Source organism: Balaenoptera physalus (assembly GCF_965194825.1).
Source record: "Balaenoptera physalus genome assembly, chromosome: 11".
Taxonomy (NCBI): Eukaryota; Metazoa; Chordata; class Mammalia; order Artiodactyla; family Balaenopteridae; genus Balaenoptera; species Balaenoptera physalus.
Genome location: NC_138896.1, coordinates 90,717,058 through 90,737,558, shown reverse-complemented (window position 1 = coordinate 90,737,558; position 20,501 = coordinate 90,717,058). Strand labels below are relative to the sequence as shown.

At 36.6% G+C, this 20,501-nt stretch overlaps 1 long non-coding RNA gene across 1 annotated transcript in view; it reads right to left on the bottom strand.

Moving 5' to 3' along the window:
* Nucleotides 1-20,501, bottom strand: part of LOC309637556 — a 738,298-nt gene that overhangs the window by 420,137 nt on the left and 297,660 nt on the right. The gene's annotated exons all lie outside the window — the stretch shown is intronic.

Below are 20,501 nucleotides of genomic sequence, written 5' to 3'. Positions count from 1 at the left end.
TGGAGATGGTCCAGGAATCTGCATCTAACATGTTTCCTGTGGGATTACTGCTCACACGACACTTTGAAAACCACTCTTGAATCGAACACAGAACACTTGTTCCTTAAGTAGCCATCGGAAGGAAGAGATGAAGGACAGACAAACACAGATCTTTCCTGGGTCGCCATAACTCCACAGAACCGGGTAAACACACTGGGTTAGAGTCAGAGTTCTTTAGATACAAGCTATGAGCAATTAAAGCAATTTAGGGACTTAGGGAAATCACACACATATACATACACACACACACACACACACACACTTTTTTTTTTTAAACAAATTCAGGAAATTTCAAACAGTACCATGTAGGTGGTCTTTTCTTCCCGTCCCTTACTTCAACCAGACTAGCTGTCTGCCTTTATCTGTTTCACACTTAGTATTCCATGAAATTTTTCACTTAATAAGATGTTCTGCTTCTCAAGGAAAAGGCTTGAAAAACTACTGGTATGGTTCTACCAAAAACCTCTTAAACTGATTTGCCATATCCACAGTACAGAGAAATATAAGGTCAAAGATAGACATGTCCAGGGCTTTAATAAAAGAAAGAAAAGCAAATCATCTGCTCCCTTCTAGTTTTCTGAAATGTAAGATTGATCCCTGTTGAGAAATCTAAACATCATGGACTTTATTTCTCAGATCAATTAACTTCTTATGTTTGATCTTAGACTTGATCTGTTAGGTCAACTGATTTCTACCTCCTCTAATGATTGACACAAAAGAAAATCCAAAGGTCTACTCATCCTCCAAGAGTCAATTCAAATATTATATCCCCAAGCGAAGATGCTTTAACACCTTCAGTCATATTTAAAGAATCCTTCCCTTTTTGCTGCTGTACTTCACAGGACTTTAACACAGAACTGGAAATGATGGTTTGCATATCTATATCCCCTTAGACAATGGCCAAGGTGTAAACATCCATCTCAGGAAATCCTGGCATAATAGATACATTAAGATGATTGCATGAATCTAATTACAGAGCAAAAGATTCAGTCCTCTCCTCTAGATAATTCTGTAGTACTTTCAGAACATATTAGGAAAGTGTTACCCATTTAAAACGTGTCTTCTATCTTTGGATTTATTTTCTTGCTTTTTGATCTTCATTTGTGGTGAAAATGTTACAAGAATGATGTTGCCTGCTGCCGAGTTCAAGTTGAAAAAGGCACTATATTGAGGTGCAGTCTGAAACATGACAGCATATGTAAATGTGTTGGTGACGCTAAAAATACATGGATAAATGATGCATGACATCCACAGAGTATGCACAACTTTGTATTTATATAGTACCTACATGTAGACATTAGGATTCTATTTATGCGTTTGCCAAGAAAGGGAAAAGTGTCTACATATGTCTCGTAAATATGGATCCGGGCTCACGCCCAATGCAGATGCTGCAGAGAGACGGGAGTGGGGAAAGGGGCGTGCTGCTCTGGGAGCAGCCTGTCTGTCAGATCATTTCCCCAGAATAGGTTTCTGGAAACATGAACAAAGATGATGGCCTGTAGACAATGGAAATTTATCCAAAGAGGACGAAAATTGTCTTCCACAGGGTTTCAGCATTGTGTATAATTTCTTATCATTCTTTGAAAATTGGCAATCTAGCAATGTCACGTGCAGTTGCCTTTAGTTAAGAGAACCCAAGCATCCTCATTTCCCAAGTACGAAAACACGAGAGCTCTGCCTATTCCTTGTCTTATAACCAGGATAGTGACTTGTAAGGAGACAAAGGTTTTCAAAAAAAGGATGATATCACTGATGCGTTATGTGTTTAAGGACTTTAGCACTTAGCATCTCTGTGACCTTGGGCCTCCCAGCCTGACTCTTCTTATCTGTAATATGGGCATGATTAAGTACCCACCTCAGAGCAGAGTTTTTAAAATTTAAATGATATAATGGTGGTAAAATGATTAGCACAGTGACAGAACATTTTAAAATGCAAAACATGGTAGCTATTCATTACATTTATATTTTACTAATCTTTCTCCTTTGCATACAATAGGGTTTACTTCTTCATTTAGAATGACATTAGACTAAATAATATTTTAATATTCTCACCCTGAAATATGAATGTATAATTTCAACAAAGTTTAGAACGTACATGCCTTCCCCAAATCTGGATTTTTTTCCATTTATATTATTGTTTTATCACATCTTACTCTGAAAAGTCTTGGACTGTTTTAGCCCATTCAAAACATCCATGATTAAAGAGTTCACCTTATGACACTCAAAAAGTTAAATCAAATTCCAGGTCAACCATCTTATTCTGCCTTCTGATATTCCTTTCAAATTAGTATGGGAAACGTGCTGGGTGTGCCACCACTGATGGGGGTGATGGAATAGAGCGCATTTAGTCCGGGGAAGTGAAGGAGTTTCTATAATCTCCTTCTTTCCCTTGGCAGCCTCAATGTAAAGTACATAACTGTCATTTTTACAATAGGAAAAATGACTGACTTGTACAGTATCAGCTTTTACTGCAAAAGAATTAACATCTAGGGCTTCCCTGGTGGTGCACTGGTTAAGAATCCACCTGCCAATGCAGGGGACACGGGTTCGAGCCCTGGTCTGGGAAGATCCCACATGCCGCGGAGCAACTAAGCCCGTGCGCCACAACTACTGAGCCTGCACTCTAGAGCCCGCGAGCCACAACTACTGAAGCCCACGTGCCTAGAGCCCGTGCTCCGCAACAGGAGAGGCCACCGCAATGAGAAGCCCACACACCGCAACAAAGAGTAGACCCTGCTCACCGCAACTAGAGAAAGCCCGCGCGCAGCAACGAAGACCCAACACAGCCAAAAATAAATAAATAAAATAAAGAAATCACACACAAAAAAAAGAATTAACATCTATAACCACTTGATTAGCATTGTTTCCAAGAAGGTCTTGTCCTTATTGTATACGTGAGTCGTAATGTTCAATGATGCAGAATGCATACGCTGAATTGGGAAACTTGGCTTTTTACAAGCATAACTTTACAGTCTAATCCACACGAGGGACAAGAAGGAAACAAAATAGTGTGGGGAGAGAAGGGATTTTTGCTCTTCTCCTTTCTATTAATTCTTTGACTTTTCGTCATCCTCTCCTCCGTCCCTTCCTCTCTAATCTCCTTCTTCAATTCTTAATGACATAAAAAGAATATGGGGCAGGAAATAAAGGCTCAGACACTGAACAGCAAATACACTGATAGAAGTCTGTTTCATTTACTAGCTCAGATTCCACAGATGAAGGATTTGATCTTTATAGTAAAAATATTCCAGAGTAATACCATTCAAGCGTGAGTCCCAAAGTGCCAATTCACCACCAACTCAACCTATTTGTCAGTGGATTTCTACTCTTCTAACTCCGGAGAGCCTGACAAATATAGAGATAAGTATATGCTAAACTAGTACATTATAAGGTCTGATATGCCACAGTCATTATTCTCTCTAAAAGAATTTTCTTTAAATATCACAAGAAATATACTCTTCTTAAGTATACACAAGCACTATCTTTGTACCATAATTAATAATAAATAAGGAACCTAAATATTTTAAACAAGTAAAGGAATATTCTTAAATGTGGTAGCTTAGTTTACAGAACACAGTAAAGGCTCACTATCGTTTTAAACAATAGCAATACAGTTTTAATAATGTTGCATTTTTTTTTTTATTAGGTACATTTAAACACTCCTTCTGATCTTTCATATTATACTCAGCAGTTAAGCAGATTTATTTGTGGAGTTTTTGTAACCACCTCATTTAACATTAGGTATATCTTTTAGTTTAATTAAAGCATTCCTCTCCCTCCGTAGTAGTCAATTGTTTTCAGTTCACCCATTATGTATAATTGTTTTCTTTGATCCATTCAAAACCTGGCTATTTTTCATGGCTAATTAAATCAACACTTGACCACTGCATTTAATGCTTAACTCAGTTTTATTTCTAATCTTGCGTACCTGGGCTCCTGCAGCTAACATGCCTTGAAAAGACTGCGCACATTATATTAAGTTGCATACCGCCTGCAACTAGTCCCTGGAAGTAGAGGCAAAGTGTATATTTCAGGATTTCCAGCAGAGGGCAGTCAAGCAAGAATAATCACTTTTGCAAGAGGAGAAATTGATGATGATGTTTCCTGATATTTTTTCAAATCAAATTAACATCAGAGTATGAGTATATATGTGTGTTCGGGTTGGGAGTGGGTGGAAAAAATGTATCCTTTGCGAGCCAACTCATTTCTCACTTAACCTCTTTCTCAGCTGAATAAGAGCCACTATGTGCACAAGATAAGAGACAAGATATTTTCAAAACACTCTTAGTATTAAAACCAAAGCCATAAATTCTGTTACGACAACTGACATTTTCATCACTCTACTTTGGCGTATTTTACATTTTAAGGATTTTAAGAATAAGTTCGCATCACTGAAGAAAGTAATCAAACTTTTGAAGCATATGATTCCTTGCCAAGATATGACTGAAATAAATACATTTCAATTAAAAACTAATAATCAAAACAAAAGGAAGCTGGATTCAGTTTTCACAAGAAAAACAAATAAGAAGATATATTCTCTAGCAGGAGGTGGGATTTCTCACCCACAAAATGCTCAGTTATAATATGATTAACAACTCCTACCTGCTGTCCCTTGTAGATGTGTTCTCAATTCCTTACCATCTATTCCTTTTCAAGGAGGTCTTCACTACCAATTAGAAACATTGCACCAGGAGTCACTTGGCTAGGGATATGGAAGTTCAGTTCCTTTTACTCTTATACCCAGTGGTGTGCTGGTAATTGTTTAATAACCTTTTCTCCAGAAGGAAAAGGCCCCAACTTGTTGATTTTGCCCATTTCCACAGTGTAAATATTCCCACCTGGTTAACTGTGAATTGCCAACATGAAGTTACTGAACACAGAACTGGAAAGAGATGTAGGGTAGCACACCATGAGACTTATTTCCAATCTAGAGATACAGCAGATGTAAACAAAATCTCAAGAGCAAAGAAAGTAGTAAAATAATTAGGAAGTGATGAGTTTTGAGTATTTATTACCTTTGTTTATAATTTATTTAATGTTAAGTTGGTACAATTTAATTTTTAATAATGGCTATGTTTAACAATGGCTCACAAAACTATTGAAATTTAACAGTCAGCTCTCGGGAGCTGGTATGAACTAACTCTAGCACACCATGAATGTGCCAGACCTTCCAGGTCTTAGACCTAAGAGAAGCAAGGCAAGGAAACAGAAGGCAGTCAAGAAGGAGAATCAGTGCCCTTTTCATTTAGGGCATTTCATCATCTCTTACAACCAAGTTCTCCAGGCATGTAAAACCCTATCCCCTTCATGGATTATACTCTAATTTTTAAAATTAATTTTTCTCCTAGAGACATATTTTCGTATTTAATAATTTAGAGGCCACCTTCATAGTTTTTTCTGCCATATCTGTAAACATCTTTTGTTACTTGACTCAAAAAAAGAAAAAAACCCCTCAACTTCTAAGAAAAACATCACATCCATAAAGGGAAAATCATTATCATTTTTTATAAATAGGCATAAACCTAACAAATAAATGATGAAAGCAAATTGTCAGTAAATTCTAGCTAGATACTACTACTGACTGAAAGTTTTATATCTGAGGCTTGCTCTCTTTTTGTCAAAAAGATATCATAGCAAGTTTTAATAAGGAGTTAAAAACATATTACCACTCATCGAGCCTTTCTCCTTGACAGAATCAGAAAAACTGAAGCTGATTTAGGCTCATTATGTAATTCAACGTTGTTTATTTTTACATCCATATCCTTGTACATAAAATGCCTTAGTGCACACTCTAAAGTCACCTTGCCTTCCACTAGGGGTGCATACTCCTAGTTCTTTTTTTTTTTTCCTAGTTCTTAATAGCACAAACATCCTACCAATCATGTAGGCTTAAAATCCCCAGAATAAAAATTTCCTTCTCCAGATTTCAGGCGCTATTAATCCTGCTTCAACAGCCACTGTCTTGGGCTTCCCTGGTGGCGCAGTGGTTAAGAATCCACCTGCCAATGCAGGGGACACGGGTTCGAGCCCTGGTCCGGGAAGATCCCACATGCTGTGGAGCAACTAAACCTGTGAGCCACAACTACTGAGCCTGCGTGCCATAACTGCTGAAGCCCACGTGCCTGGAGCCCGTGCTCTGCAACAAGAGAAGCCACCGCAATGAGAAGCCTGCACACCGCAATGAAGAGTAGCCCCCGCTCACCGCAACCAGAGAAAGCCCGCATGCAGCAACGAAGACCCAAAATTTTTAAAAAAAATTTTAATTAAAAAAAATTTTAAAAGCCACTGTCTTTGCACAAATGAACTTATCTATGAAACAGAAACAGACTCACAGGTATAGAAAACAGACTAGTGGTTGACAAGGGTGGGGGGAGAATGGATTGGGAGTTTCAGATTAGCAGATGCAAACTATTATATATAGAATGGATGAACAACAAGGTCCTACTATATAGCACAGGGAACTATATTCAATATCCTGTGATAAACCATAATGGAAAAGAATATGAAAAAGAATAAATATATGTATGTATAACTGAATCACTTCATTGTACAATAGAAATTAACACTGTAAATCAACTATACTTCAATAAATTTTTTTAAAAAGTCAATGTCTTTGTATAAATTTGTACAAATGAATTAATCTCTGCTAATCCTGAGTTTCCCAGTCCGTTATTTTGAAGATTAAAAGCATTTATCACAGAAATTTCCTGGAATGAACTAAGTGCTCAAAAAAATGCTAGCTATGAGTATAAATTTAAGCACAGGCAAATTTTATGCCTGACTGTGTATTACCTTCAACAAACCAAAATGTACTTTGTAAAAAAAAATAAAAACAAAAACACTAGCTATACTTACTGCTCTGGGTGGAGTCAGGATTATTAATAAACTTAGCTATTTGGTTTCTCACTCCACAGCAAATTAGACACATTAAATTAGAAACAGACACACACTACCCAGGATTACTATTCTTAAAGCAGAAAGAAATATCAGTTAATTCCTGACCATTCATGAGAAAACAACCCATCAAAACCAGAATTATGGACAGGTTTTTTTAAAGTAAGAGTACTGAGGGACTGTGGAGCACCAGAGCCAGGGGCTGACACCTCCCAAGAGATCTGGAGAATTTCATTAAAGAACAGTTGGGACCAGGACTCAGCGTTATCAAGGAAAGTTTAAAATATGTTCGATTATCTGTTTATTTAATGGTAAGTGTATAGCATATTTTGGAATTCTTATCAACCTGTTTAAATTTATTAAAGTTGGTTAATGTATATACAATTTGATGATTTTGTTCTCTAGGCATAGAAAAAGATTGGAAAAATATATGGTAAAATCTTAATATTTGTTATTTCTGAATTTAGGATTATGGGTGGTTTTAATGTCCTTTTGTGTGATAATTTCCAAGTTTCTAAAAAGAACATGTGCTACTTTGTAATCCATAAAAAAACAATGTGTATTATAAAAAAAAAAAATTAAGGGAACAATCTCACTTCTTGAGAAACTTTGGTTAAAATTAAATCTGCTTCTATCAATGTTGTTGATTGAATCATTACTGTTAGATCTTCAATCAAGTGTTAGTAATTCAGATTCACATAAACATAAAGAACACATCATTTCAGGTCTATTCCCATCGATTAACGCTGACTTAAACTTCTTTGTAATGCGTATGACAAATTTATATCTTTTCTTGTCATTGTTTGTTGAGTACTTTTCTGTTGAGTTTTTCTTAGAACACGTGAAGAATTGTAAATCAAATGTAATAAGAAAACATGGATTCCAGAACTCAAAAGACTGTTGAAGGAACAAATGAAATTGTGGCTGTGAACGTGATTCAAAAACACTATCATAAAAACAATGCCAGTTTATATTAGTATTATCATATATTTCGTTCAGCTCTAAAACTCTCCAGTTTTAGCTTTAGAATTTGTGAATGTGTTCTGAATAGAAGATGTGGTCAGATAAGGCTCTTTAGATAATTGAGGTCTTAAAAGTATTTTTTTCTCACTTTAGTAATATCCACGAAAGCCCAAATCATATAATTGAGCTAAAAAGTAAAAAGCAAATAATGCAAATCTTAGATAGACATGATGTAAGGAATACTCAAGTTTCCTCTCTAACTGTGGTTTCTTCACTCTATCTGCCTGCTTATCTATCTATCCATCCGTCCATCCATCCATCCATCCATCCACCCACCATCCATGTCTATTTGCTTATCTATCATCTATCCACTCATGCATCTCTTCCTTTATATCATGAACTTATCAGGGAAATTTCGGAAAGCTCTGCCTCTCACTAAAACAATGCACATTTATACAAAATTGTATGAAACAAGGCAAATGATTCACAAGCCATCTATGCATCTGAGGAATCTCTGCTCTGTTTCATGCAGTTTTCCATTTTTTATACATAATCTCCTGTTTGGATATTTTAAGCATTAATAAATTGATACTGATTCTACTGTTTCATAGGAAAGATTTAAAGATATTTTATTACTGGTTTGCTGGAATTTCGCAACATGTGCGGTGTTTACCACTCCCCTCCCCCCAGCGCACCACCATTCCATACACTGAGCGCTCAGTGGGCACTTTTAATTAGTCAGTTCTGGAAAATTATTTTGTATTATTTACTTAATCACTTCTTGCCCTCTCTTCTTTCTCTCTCTTCTCTCTTTTAAAGACACGTTTAGGGACTTCCCTGGTGGCTCAGTGGTTAAGAATCTGCCTGCCAACGCAGGGGATATGGGTTCGAGCCCTGGTCTGGGAAGATCCCACATGCCGTGGAGCAACTAAGTACGTGTGCCACAACTACTGAGCCCGCGTGCCACAACTACTGAACCCTGTGCGCCTAGAGCCCGTGCTCCGCAACAAGAGAAACCACCACGATGAGAAGCCGGTGCACTGCAACAAATAGTAGCCCCCGCTCACTGCAACTAGAGAAAGCCCGCACACAGCAACGAAGACCCAATGCAGCCAAAAATAAATAAATAAAATTTTTAAAAGATACATTTAGATCAATCTTAAGAATATGTTTCTCTTATTTTTCCATTTCCTTCCTCCTTTTTTCTACTTTCTGGAAAATATCCATGACTTTATCTTCCAATTTTAAAATTGATTTTTTTGAGAGAATTTTCCAAGAGCTCTCTTTTAATCTCTGGCGATTTATTTTAAAAAATAGCATCCTGTTTTATGGAAGTAATGTCATATATATCTTTGAGGATTAGAAATAGTCTTCTTTTTCAACTCCTTTTACATATGTCTACTTTATCTGTATGAGCTCCAGGTGGCTCTTTCCATTTATTCATTTCAATATCTTTCTTCCTTGTTGGAGGCTTTCCCTAGGAGCTGGTGATCCTTGGTCCACTGGTAGTTAAGAATTAAATATGAAAAAACTGATTGGAAACTTAGTAATGCTTGTTGACAGGTTGGCATGGAATGCCATTTTCCTAAGCAGACCTCCAATGTCAGTACGTAGAGATCTTCTCTTTGTAGCTCTTCAGTAGATCCAGAAAAGAACCAAAGGTCTCCTGCTTGAGGGACTGACAGCTGGTTGCTGGTATTCTTTGCATTAGCCAGGGATGGATGACTTATTTCCAATTATAAATTTTCAATTTATCTCTTGTTTTTAGTCTCTGTCTTTACTGAGCCCTTTACTGTACCTCAGCCCTATACTGAATCTAAGGCCTCAAATTCTTGGTAGATTTTTGTGTTAGTTCAGGTCCTCCAAAAAGCAGAAGCCAAGATGTGGTTACAAATCCAAGGATTGTATGAAGGAAAATACCTGTGTTAGAGAAAATGGAGAGGGAGCTAGGTAAGATTGGGAAGGCAGTCAGACCACAAAGCAAGGTTGACCCCCAATAAGGAGAAGGAAAGAAGGCTGGAGGCCCACCCAGCAGCTGGGGCTCTTGGTCAGTTATGCTCCCCGCTGTAGATGGACATCCAAAAGGCACATTCTCATGGCCACCATCATTTTCTTTTTTTTAAGAAGTTTTATTTTTTATTTTATTTTTATTTTATTTTAATTTTTTGGCTGTGTTGTGTCTTCGTTGCTGCGCGCGGGCTTTCTCTAGTTGTGGCGAGCGGGGGCTACTCTTTGTTGCGGTGTGCGGGTTTCTCATTGCAGTGGCTTCTCTTGTTGCGGAGCACAGGCTCTAGGCACATGGGCTTCAGCAGTTATGGCACGCAGGCTTAGTAGTTGTGGCTCTCGGGCTCTAGAGGACAGGCTCAGTAGTTGTGGCACACAGGCTTAGCTGCTCCGTGGCAATGTGGGATCTTCCCGGGCCAGGGATCGAACCCATTTCCCGTCATTGGCAGGTGGATTCTTAACCACTGCGCCACCAGGGAAGTCCCACAATTTTCATCATGATTCTCCACATTCCTGGTTTTACGTAATGAAGTGTTGATTCTGCTACTTACTGCTTCTGTTGATGATTTTAATTCTATGGCTACATTTTCTCGTCTTTACACTATTTCTTATCTTTCTGACATTCTTCGTATGGTTTCCAATTTTATCTTCATTTGAGCTCATCTTTAATCTTTTTCTTTCAATAGGTCTCTTTTCTCCCCCCTGAATTTTTAGTATAAAGCCAATACTCTGTAAATTTTTCTTCTGTTAACTTTTTAATCAAACTTTTTATTTTGAGACAATTGTAGATTCACCTGCAGTTATCAGATGTAATACAGAGAGGTATACCTTTAACTTGGGTTCCTCTACTGTTAGAATCTTGCAAAACTATAGTCACAATCAGCATATGTATATTGATATAGTCAAGATACAGAACACTTCCATCATCAAAAGGACCCTTCATTTTGCCCTTTTGCAGCCACACATACCTCCTCCTCCCACTCTCTCACCCTAACCACTGGCAACCACTAGTCTGTTCCCCATTTCTATAATTTTTATGTAACCTTTTTCTATTGGCTTTTACCACTTAGAATAATCCCTGGAGATTCATTCAGGGTGGTCTTTTTTATTGCTGAGTTGTATTCCATGGTATAAATGTACCATGGTTTCTTTAACCACTCACCCACTGAAGACGTCTGGCTTGTATTCAGTTTTTCATTATAATGAATAAAGCTGCTATAAATATTGACGTACAGGTATTTGTGTGAACAGAAGTCTTCATTTCTCTGTGATAAATGCCCAAGAATGTGACTGCTGAGTAATACTGTAGTTGTATGTTTAGTTAAGAAAGTTCCGAACTGTCTTTTAGAGTGGCTGAAAGTGGCTGTACCATTTTACATCCCCTCAGCAATGTGAGGCTGACCTGACTTCCCAGGTCATCCACAACATTTAGTGCTGTCACTGTGTTTTATTTTAGTCCTTCTGACAGGTCTATAGTATAGTGATATCTCATTGTGGACTAGTATTTCCCTAGTGACTAATGAACACCTTTACATGGCATGACTTGCCATCTTTACATCCTCTTCATTGAAATGTCTGTTCATGTCTTTTGCACATTTTTGAGTGGACTATTTACTTAATGCTGAGTTTTGCGAGATCTTTATATAGTTTAGAAACTAGTGCTTTGTCAGATATGTTCTCTCAGTAGGTAGCTTAATATTTATTTTTTAACAGGGCCTTTAAAGAGAAAAGTTTTTGTTTTAATGAGGTCCAAATACGGATCGTATTTTTGGTGTTAAATCTAAGAGCTCTTTGTCTAACCTTAAATGTATGTTTACATTTAAGTTCATGATCCATTTTTAGATAATTTTAGTATAATGTGTGAAACTCAAGTAGTAGGTTTTTTTTAACCTATGGATATCCAGTGGTTCTAGTACCATTTGTTGAAAAGACTGTCTTCCATTGAATTGCTTTTGCCTCTTTGTCAAAAAGCAATTGAGTACCTTTGTGTGGGTTTATTTCTGTGTTATCTATTCTGTTCCATTGATTTGTGTATCTATTCTTCCACCAATACCACACAGTTTTGATTTCTACGCTTACATAATAGGTCTTTAAACGGGGTAGGCTCATTCTTCTTCAAAATTGTTGTAGCTATTCTCCTTTCTTTCAATTTTGAAAAAAAAATTAAAATACTCTTATCTGTATCTACAAAATGGTTAGTAACATAATTTTTGTAAATATTTCCTTTATGTACATTTATAATCACATCAGATAGTGTTAATAGTTTTGCTCAACTGTCAAGCACAATTTTAAAAACTCAAAAGGAGGTGGAAAATCTATTCTATTTACCCATAATTTTGTCTACTGTGTTCTTCTGTCCCTCCCGATACTCCAAGGTTGCTTTGTCTATTGTTTTACTTCTTTTTAAAGACTCTTTTCCTTGGGACTTCCCTGGTGGTCCAGTGGTAAAGAATCTGCCTTCCACTGCAGGGGACATGGGTTCGATCCCTGGTCGGGGAACTAAGATCCCACATGCTGTGGGGCAACTATGCCCTCGTGCCTCAACTAGAGAGCCTGCAGGCTGCAAACTACAGAGCCTGAGCACTGTGGAGCCCTCACGCCACAACTAGAGAGAAGCCCGTGTGCCACAACGAAAGATCCCACGTGCCACGACTAAAACCCGAAGCAGCCAAAAATAAAATAAAATAAATAAAATAAAATAAATAAATACTTAAAAAAATACATAAAGACAATTTTCCTTTATCTGAGGATGTTTTGACTTCTTCATTCCTGTAAAATACTTTTACTGTATTTAGGATTGTAGGTTTACAGCTCTTTCCTTTCAGCACTTGAAAAATGTTGTGCTGCTCCCTTTTGGCCTCCATGGTTTCTCCAAAGAAATCTGCTTACATTTGAATTATGTCATTTCTCTCATTGTTTTCAGATATTTTTTCTTTAGTTTTTAGAAGTTTGGCTATGATATTTCTTTGTCTGCATTTATTATTAGGGTTTCTTTTCTGAGGTTTTCTCAGCTTCCTGAATCTGTAGATTCATGTCTTTGAAATTGGCATCACTATTTCTTTGACTACTTTTTCATGCCTGCCATCTTTCTACTCTCCTTCCAGGACTCCAAAGACATGAATAATAGATCTTTCGTCATAGTCTAAGGGTCCTTGAGGTTCTGTTCTTTTTTTTTTTTTTTTTTTTTGGTCTATTTTCTGTCTGTTGTTCACATGAAATAATTTCTAATCTCCTATAATTCAGTTTGGGAGACTCATCACAGCCTGCTGAGTGAGGAAGTCTAGACTTCCTACTGAACCTTTGCTGGCATGGCAGGGAGATGGACCCACAGATTTTCTATGGTCATCTATAGTAGAGCGGTTATTGTCTAACAGTTTTTGTCTTCCTGTGTTTCCCCTTCCCTGGTCATTTGGGTAGAGAGAGCAGGCTTTTGTTGGGATGTGTGTATCTGTGCCTGTGAAGCATTGCCAGGGGCCAGGTCCTCAGCTGCAAGTGTAGGATATATGAGGTAAAAACAAAACCTGGAAACTCATAGCCATGTTGTTCCACAACCCCCCTATCTCTAGCCAGTCTTTCCTCTTTTTCCCACCTTTCTTCTTAGGGTTTTAAAAATGTATAATGTCCAGGGGGGTTCGCTGAACTTAGTAGAAGGAATAGAGAAAGTACACCTACTCCATTTCCCTGGAAATGGAAGAAATATTTCTTTCACTTTTAAAACATTTTTGAAGTATATTTCCATTCCCTGCCTCAAATACCACAGTCTCCATCTTTTCTACTATAGAACCTTGTAACAAGCCTATACGTCTTTCCCCCTGATTACTTACCATTTAAGAAGACAAGCTCTATCCAGGTTCAGAAATTTTTTAAGTTCTCTTTTATCCCCCGAGTGTCAACTTAACTTATTCTTAGAATCCTTCTCTTTGTTTTTGTGTTAGGGGAACAGATAATATGAACTACACCTGGCCAGTTTCCCCATATTTTCCACTTTTATATAGTGAATTTTTTTTTATCCATGAAATTCAAATCTGCCCTCAGGGTATGATTTTACGCTCACAAAATAATCACAGTACCTGAAATAGGATATATTTTAGATATACACTATGAGTTCTATGACTATTCTACTCAAGTCTTCTTTCTGACCCTTCAACACACCAAACTCATTCCAACTTTAGGAGTTGTCTTGACTATTCCTTTTGTCTGAAATGTGCTTCAACTAAATCTTTGGAAAACTGACTCCTCACCACTGTTCAACCCAACCAATGTCACCCACTTAGAAATGCTGCTCCTAACTTCCCAACCTAAATTAGTCTATCCATTGCAGAGTATTCCTGATTTCATTAACCCACATTATTTTCTTCATAGCATGTCTCAATATTTTAAATTACCTTGTTAATTAATTTACATATTTCACATTTGTCTTCTATCTTCTCTCTCTAGAGCATATATTTAATAAGGAAGAAACTTTTCATTTTAATGAATGAACGAATAGCTAGTATGCCACATGATAAAACAGTCTTGTATTTATAATTGGTTTGAAATTTTGAATTTGGATGAAATAATACTATATGTGGGATTGTCTTTCGTATATAATCCTTAGTTCATCATATAATAATGGACTCATGATATTTCCAATATCATAATTTATTTAAATACACATTAAGAAAAAACTCAGATCATATAAACCGTTACTACTGTTTTAAAAAAAGAGAAACACTGGAATCTCTATATAATGTTTGTAGCAAATCCTGAGGTCAAACTTCTTGCATATTTCGTTCAAAAGAGAAGGACCAAAAAGGTAATTGTTCTTTAGAATTTCAATGCAATTCGATGGAAGAAAATGTTATTTATTTATTTATATATGTATGTATGTACGGCAAAAAAAAAAAAAAAGAGCACCTTTAGAACAGAACCTTTGGGAGGTCAAAAAAAGTGAGAACAAATAAACTGAACTATATTTTAAAATAATAACTTTGGGGAACAAGTTTAACATTCTGGAAATTTTAATTATCCAGTGGGTTTCTCTCTGGCTTATAAGACACCAGTGTCTCCACCATTTTTGGAATTTGGACCATAGTGCATGCCCAGTACTGGTGCTCAGGATTAAGTATCCAAAGAGAAGAAGGTTAAGTGAAAATTTTCCTACTTCTTTGATCAACGTGTCTATAGACTTTCTCATAGAAGATTGCTATGCAACAGCTCAATGCAACAATCATGTTCATAAAAATAATGTGTTTCGCATTGACATTTGTTCCTAATCCCTTTCCCTGCAAGTGTTTGTTGGGGTGCAGAAGTGAAACGAGGATGCATTTGCAGAGGCAATTACCCATTATTGTTGAGCAGCTCGGCAGCCTCTTGAGTAAACTCATGCATAATTTGTGCAGAAGATACTGTCTGCAGTTCTTTCCCTACCCCCGCCTGAGGGAGGGCACATTCTTCCACATTATGTGACCTCTTCTCCCACCCCTACCTCCACTCCCATCTCCACATGGCCAAATCCAAACTGCCTTTTCAGCTCAAGTGCCTTAATGACCCACTTAAAAAGTGATTTCCCCTCCTCTCAACCTCCCTTCAGAATTTAGCGATACCCCTCTTACTACATTTAGCTATAACCTGGGTGAGAAAATATTTATGAACACATTTTAATCTGTTAGATCTGAACTGACACGTCGTGAACAACTAATGGGTTCCCAGCTTCCTTACACTCTTCCCTCCAACTGCTCCCCACTTTCTGAAAACCGTTCTCCTATGCCAGCCCCTCATCTTTCCCGCGCCGGCCCACCCATGCTGCATACGCAGGGATGCGACCTGTGTATGCTTGTTTGAAACACTCAATGTGCACATGTACATAATCTACACATATTTATATCTACACATATCTACTTTTATTAATATAGACTATAAGAATTGGTGGTTAACCTGAAATGTTGCCTTTTAACAGACCATTTTCAAAACCTAAAAATGTACAGGTTTTGAAACGTTTTTAAAAAGGGGGGAAAGACTGTTAAAAGGAGTCTCCCTGATAATGTAGAACACTTGACTATTTTATGCCTTATTCTGTTTGTCAGTTTTAGCAATCTATATAGATGCATTTTGAAACTGATAAACAGAAACTTTAATTTATCTTTGATAAGAATATATGCCACTATACATACAGATAGCATTTAAATTTGCAAACACACTGTTCTTTATGTAAGGTACTGTATCACATAACCTATAAAAAAGAAAGAAGAAAAAAAGGAAGTACACTCCAGGAACCAAGCTCATGGACCAAACCACAGCTCCTCAGAAAGCAATGACTGGCCTGGGATAGGCAAGTGAGCTCTCTCCTCTGTAACAGAGACTAAAAAGAAGGAATAGGGGAAAGATTGATTGCTTCACTCATCTGTCTCCACGTAGCTCAGAAAGTAAGAACTAACCTTGAAAATGAATCCGATTATTTATCTCCTCAAAACCCTTATTTTTCTTGAGGGGAAAAAACCCAGTTCTTATAATAGTCTGCAAAGTTCTACATGACCTGTGGCCCTGTTACATCTTTCCTCTAACCTCTTTATCCTCAGTCTCTGTTCCAGGCATGCTGGCTTCCGTGCTGTTCTGCAATACCCTTGACACAGTCCACCTAGAGACCTTTACCCTAACCATTCCCTCTGCCCATGACTCTTCCCCTTTATACCTGCATAGCCAAATGCTGCACTTCCTTCAGTCTTTCTGTGCAATGCTATCCTATTAAGGAGGCCTCTTCTGACATTCTGTCTAAAACTGCAACCTCTCTTCCTTATTCCCAGCACAGTGAGTCCTCCTCAGTCTGTTCTCATTCTTTTTACCTTTAGAATTTATCACTCCCTAACATTTTTCTTATTTTTGATGTTTATTGCTGAGTGTCTATTTCCACACACTAGGGTATAAACTCTAGCAGGACAGGTGTTTCTAATCTCTTCTTCATTACTGCCTGTGTTTAGGTACTTAGAACAATGCTTGGAATGATGAGCACTCAGTAAATATTTGTTGGAGGAATAAATGTAAAACTGTTTTCTAATATGTGCCCAGGGAGTAGAGAAGGTCAGATGCTAAAGAGAAGCATAAACTAAATGTAAAGAAGAGAGTCAGACAAATGTTGGTGAGGATGTGGAGAAAAGGGAACCCTCGTATGACATTGCTGGGAGAGTAAATTGGTGCAGCCACTTTGGAAAACAGTATGGAGGTTCCTCATAAAACTAAAAATAGAGTTACCATATGACCCAGCAATTCTGCTCCTAGATATATATCCGAATAAAATGAAAACACTAATTCAAAAAGATAATGCACCTCAATGTTCATAGCAGCACTATTTATAATTGCCAAGATATGGAAGCAACCTAAGTGTCCATCAACAGATGGATGGTTAAAGAAGATGTGGTATATATATATATATATATATATATATATATATATATATATATATATATATATAGGAATATTACTCAGCCATAAAAAAGAATGAAATTCTGCCATCTGCAGCAACACGGATGGATTTGGAGGGCATTACACTAAGTGAAATAAGCCAGACAGAATAAGACAAATGCTGTATGATATCACTTACATGTGGAATCTAAAAAATACAACAAACTAGTGAATATAACAAAAAGAAGCAGACTTACAGACCTAGAGAACAAACTACTGGTCACCAGTGGGGAGAGAGAAGGGGGCAGGGGCAATGTAGGGGTAGGGGAGTAAGAGGTATAAACTATTAGGTGTAAAATAAGCTACAAGGATATATTGTACAACATGGGGAATATAGCTAATATTTTATAATAACTATAAATGGAGTATAACCTTTAAAAATTGTGAATCACTATATTATACACCTGTAACCTACATAATATTGTAAAGCAACTATACTTCAATAGAAAAAATATTTTTAAAAAAGAGAGACAGAGATGAGAGGCAGAGGAAGAGAGCTTGCTGTGTCCTTCAGAGCCCAAGGCTCCACAGCCATCCTGAAGTCGTTCTCCACCCTTCCTCTTATTATGCAAGACACTCCTACAAAATAACCTTCCTCTTCTATATAAGTCAGTTCCAAAAAATCACTATGGCTTGAACTCAGAATCTAATTAATACATTTAAGAAGGCCAAAGCCAAGTTCATTTATTTCTATCTTTCAACCGCCCTCCCTTGATCTGTCACAATGCCTCGCATACAGTGCACATATTTATGTTAACCAAGTAAATGCAACCTTGCTTAAATGATATCTAACTTGCTAAGGTATTTGCACCACAGTAAGGAATTCTTGTATTGCCACTGCTTACAGTCAGAAGTTCAGACTGATGATGTATTTACTTGCCTGTGTTACCTTAGTCTGGTTCGCTACTAAATTAATTTCCTTACGTGGCAGGTCAGTGTTTGTGCATCGTATTTTAGCATGGGGCAATCCACCTAATGGCTCAATTCACGTGTTGGGTGGTGATCTCCATTTCTCTTCTGCTAAGGTCCGTAATCAATGTATCATCAGTGTGTAATCAGCACATGTCTTTGCGTAATGGTTATGCATTAATTTCATTGCAAGATCTATTTGTGTATTCCTGAAAGAAATCAACAGCTCAAAGCTTAAGTGTAACACACCACAGATTATTACCTTGCCCTTGAAAAAGGGATGGTCTATGACTGGATTACAAGTACACAACATGCTAATGGTACATTTACAATGTCCAATTGTGTTCCTGCAAAGAAAGACAGGAATACATGTTTTGCAAGAATTTTAGAATTAAATATCATATCATAAAAAAGATAGTTATTAGTCCATCAAAGGGAGGACTTGGAAAATTCAATCAACTCTGGGAGAGTTACAACATCTTCCCTAAGTTTTCATTTCCTCCCTAGAAATTTCTGTTTGAGAAATTTTTTCCCTTAAATAAATACATGAGACATTTTTTTACTCTTCTTTCAAGGCACCTAGTACAGAGGAAAGTTTAAATGTAGTTGTGCTGATAGTTTTTGAAAAAAAAGACTCCATAGGAAACCTAAGAGAGAATTGAAAAAGAATCTTTTGTTTCCATCTGTTATATTCTAGGACTTCTTGATATTGTTTTGTTAAAAAGTCATGAAGAGAAGAAATAAAACTGATTTTATTCACAGATGACATGACTGTTTATCTAGAAAATCCCAAAGATTCTACCAAAAACTCCTGGAATGAATGATATAAGTAGAGCAAGGTTGTAGAATATAAGCTGAATATACAAAAATTAATTGCTTTATTAGGTAAAAGCAATGGCTATCAAACAATGAGAATAAGAAACTGTAACAATATAATTTACATTTATAATAGCACCAAAAAATAAAATAATGAAGTATCAATCTGAAATATGTACAAGTCTTCTGTATGTGGAAAATTACAACGAAATAATCAAAGATGAAAATAAATGGGAAGAAGTTCGATGTTTGTGAATTGGAAGACTCAATGTCAATTCTTTCCAGCTTGATCTACAAGTTCAACATAATTCCATTCAAAACAACAGCAAGATACTTTGTAGATATCTGCACTAATTCTAAAATTTATATGGAAAAGCAAAAGTTTTAGAGTAGTCAATACAGTATTGAAGAAGAACAAAGTTGGAAGACTCAAACTATTTGATTTCAAGACTTACTATAAAACTACAGTAATCAAGATATGATGGGTTTGGTGAAAGAACAGACACATAGGTCAACAGAATAGAATCCAGAGCCCAGAGGTAGACTCACACAAATATAATCAACTGGTATCTGACAAAGGAGCAAAGGCAATCAATGGAGAAATGCAGACTTATCAGCAAATAGCGTTGAAAAATTGTACATCCATATACAAATGAATAAACCTAGACACAGACCTTAATTAAAATTCTCAAACTGTATCATATGCCTCAATGCGAAATAGAAAACTATAAAACTTTTATAAGAGAACATAAGAGAAAATCAAAGTAACTTTAGGTTTGATGATGGGTTTTTTTTCTAATATACAACACCAAAAGCAAAACACCCTATTTAAAAATGAGCAAAAGACCTGAAAAGTTACCTTACCACAGAAGATATACACATGGAAAATAAGCATATGAAAATATGCACATCGTTTTTCATTATGGAGATGCAAATTAAAACAATAATAAGAAACTACACAGCTATTAGAATGGCTTAAATTAAAAAAAAAAACTTACAATACCAATTGTTGGTAAGGATGCAGAGCAACAGGAACTCCATTGCTGGTGAGATGCAAAATGATACAGCCACTCTCAGTGACAGTTTGGCACTTTATAACAAAGCTAAATAAAATCTTACCGTAGGATGCAGTAATTGTGTTCCTTGGTATTTATCCAACTGATTTGAAAACTTATATCCACATAAAAACTTGCACAAGAAAAATCTGCAATATTTATGGAAGCTTTCTTCAAAATCACCAAAACCAAGATTCAGTAGGTGAATGGATAATCAATGTGCTTACATCCATATAATAGAATACTACTGTATGATAAAAAAGAATGATCTATCAAACCATGCAAATATGCAGATTAATATTAAATGCTATTGCTAAGTGAAAAAGCCAGTCTGAAAGGGCCACACAGTATGATTCCAATTATATCACATTCTGAAATAGAAAA